Source organism: Gavialis gangeticus, unplaced genomic scaffold, assembly GCF_001723915.1.
Source record: "Gavialis gangeticus isolate Ggan-Ray unplaced genomic scaffold, GavGan_comp1, whole genome shotgun sequence".
NCBI lineage: Eukaryota > Metazoa > Chordata > Crocodylia > Gavialidae > Gavialis > Gavialis gangeticus.
The window spans coordinates 1,331,906-1,334,249 of NW_017728997.1; positions in this window are offsets into that span (position 1 = coordinate 1,331,906).

The following is a 2,344-nucleotide window of genomic DNA, read 5'->3' on the forward strand; positions in this document are numbered from 1 at the left end:
ATAAATTCTACTTCGGTTTATAGTCAGTTTTGCTTTCTGGGTATTGCCCCAAGCAGAAGATCCAGGCTGCAAATGCTGAAAGTAAATGATTCATGCCAAACAATCTTCTGTTTTCACTGGGATGTTTAAATAAAAGAAATCACAAACAATTTATTGACTCTAGGTTTTTGTAAAAACATTTCGTCTGGTGCAGTTTGGATGGGAGCATATCCTTTTTGTGTCGGAAATTTTACAAAAGATTAATTTCCCAAATTACTGTTTTTACATCAAGTGGCATAAGCAAACCGGACACAGGATTATTGTTCTTGGTGAATGAAGAGAAGGTAGGAAAATGCATTGTAAAGTGATAACTTGGTAAATGAGTTTAGGAATGCAATGTCATGATTTTCAGGTTGATGAAGGAAAGATAATACCAGAGAAAGATCCTATAGTTCAGCTGCTTGAAATCTGGGACTCCTGAGTCGTAATTCTGGTGCAGCAACAAGTATTGTATGCATTTTTTCAGAAGAGTAGTTACTGTGCTTTTAAGACTTCTGGATCCAACATTCAAAAGACCTTAGTCACTTTGAAAGCAGATTGTAAATGGCATTGAATGGGGTTTCACCAATTTTAGAACTGAATGTTGCTTTTAAATCTCTTTCATTCTACATTCTTGACTTATTTCTGATGTCATTTCATCTGGAGATGATTCTTCCCTTCCACAAATGTAGATCAGGAGTAACTTGAATAAAAGTTCAAAAGTAACTGGAGCTACACTGGTATATAAATAGGCCCTAGGATTTATCAAATGGCCTTAATTTAAGACAAAAGTGGCATGGTTGGAGATAGCATATCACACCTCCTTCTGTGATCTTGGGTAACCTGTAGTGGAGAAGAGCTTAAACAGAAGTTAGAACAATTCACGTAAAAACTCTAAATGAGAAGTAAAATAAAATGATCCCCAAAGGTATTGTTCTCAATCTCATGGCTTTAAAGCCAGTCTCATAATTCTTGAACACTTGGGGTTACCACCATGACAGTTTTCCATCTGTGTCATAGAAAGAATTATACCTTTAGGGGGGATTACAATAATACCTTGAGGGTCCTAGGAGTGTTATAAGCATTAATTAATTAATATTTGCAAGGTACTTTGAATATGTAAAGGGTTGGGTAAGAGCCAAGTATTAAATGATCAGTCAAATACCATGTTACAATTTTGTGCCTGTCAGAAACTGGCCAAGGAGAGACCACAAGAAATATTGAGGGTGAGATAATGCCTGCCTAACATTGCTCTAAAGTGGGTTTAGATGTTGGGTCATTTCATAAGGGGTCATGAATTTCCTGGTTTGAGTAGCTGTTTATGAGGCTCACTTGAATATAGGTATTCAGTATCTATTTATATGCACAGGACTAGAGTTTCAGGGTGTTGGCATCATAAATAAAACTACATGGAGAATGCAAATAGGTATTATAGTGATTGGTGCTCTTAGAAACATGCAGACAAATTGCATGCATCTGTTAATACTACAGCCCACAGCCTATATATATACATACACACACACAAATGGTATGTTGGCTGCATGCACTTTACCTGCTTGTTAGAAGGCAGCTATTTTCAAAACGGGGGCGTGGTGGCAGGGAAGAAGGTAGGAGGAATGTGGTCTGGTGTTTAGTCATAGGAACAAATGCCTGGACTCTGGGTCTTATCCTTAGCTGTACACTGCTCAATTAACTGCTGAGGCCTTGACCTTGTAATCACCTCCATATAGGGAGACTTGCACCCTGTTGGGGCCTGGTGGAGGATTTCTCTCTGTTGATCTAATTGTTGGCTTGGGGCATTTGATTTTTTTTTGTGCCTCTTTGTTCATCCAGTTCCAAAGCAGCTAGGACTATTCCTCTCCTTCCTGCCCTGCCACATTTTAATGAGCAAAAGGGCATCCCAGCAAAAGGGCAAAAAGGGTGCCCAGTGCCTTTAGTTTTGAAGTGGAGTACTTGATTCTTCTTTTTTCTTAGGGGGGAAAGGGGGTAACCAAAGAGTCCTTTTTTTCTGAGACTAATTTGGCAATGATGTGATAGCGAGTCAAAATTTCAAGACACTATACCCGGATCAGCCCAGACATCCATCCTGCCTGAGGTGCTCAGCCCTTTCCTACTCCTGAGTTTCCAAAGGTGAGATTTGCGAAGACAGAGCAGCTCTTGCTCAGGGAAGGCTTTCCAGGACAGATCCCTGCCTCTCCCACTGCAGCGCTTCCACAGATCCTCCTCCTCCTCCCTCCTTACACCTTTTCCCTGCTCTCTGTCACTGCTATTGCCTTGTCCCCACGGCCTTTTCCCCTGATCTCTGCCACTTGCTTTTTAGTTACCA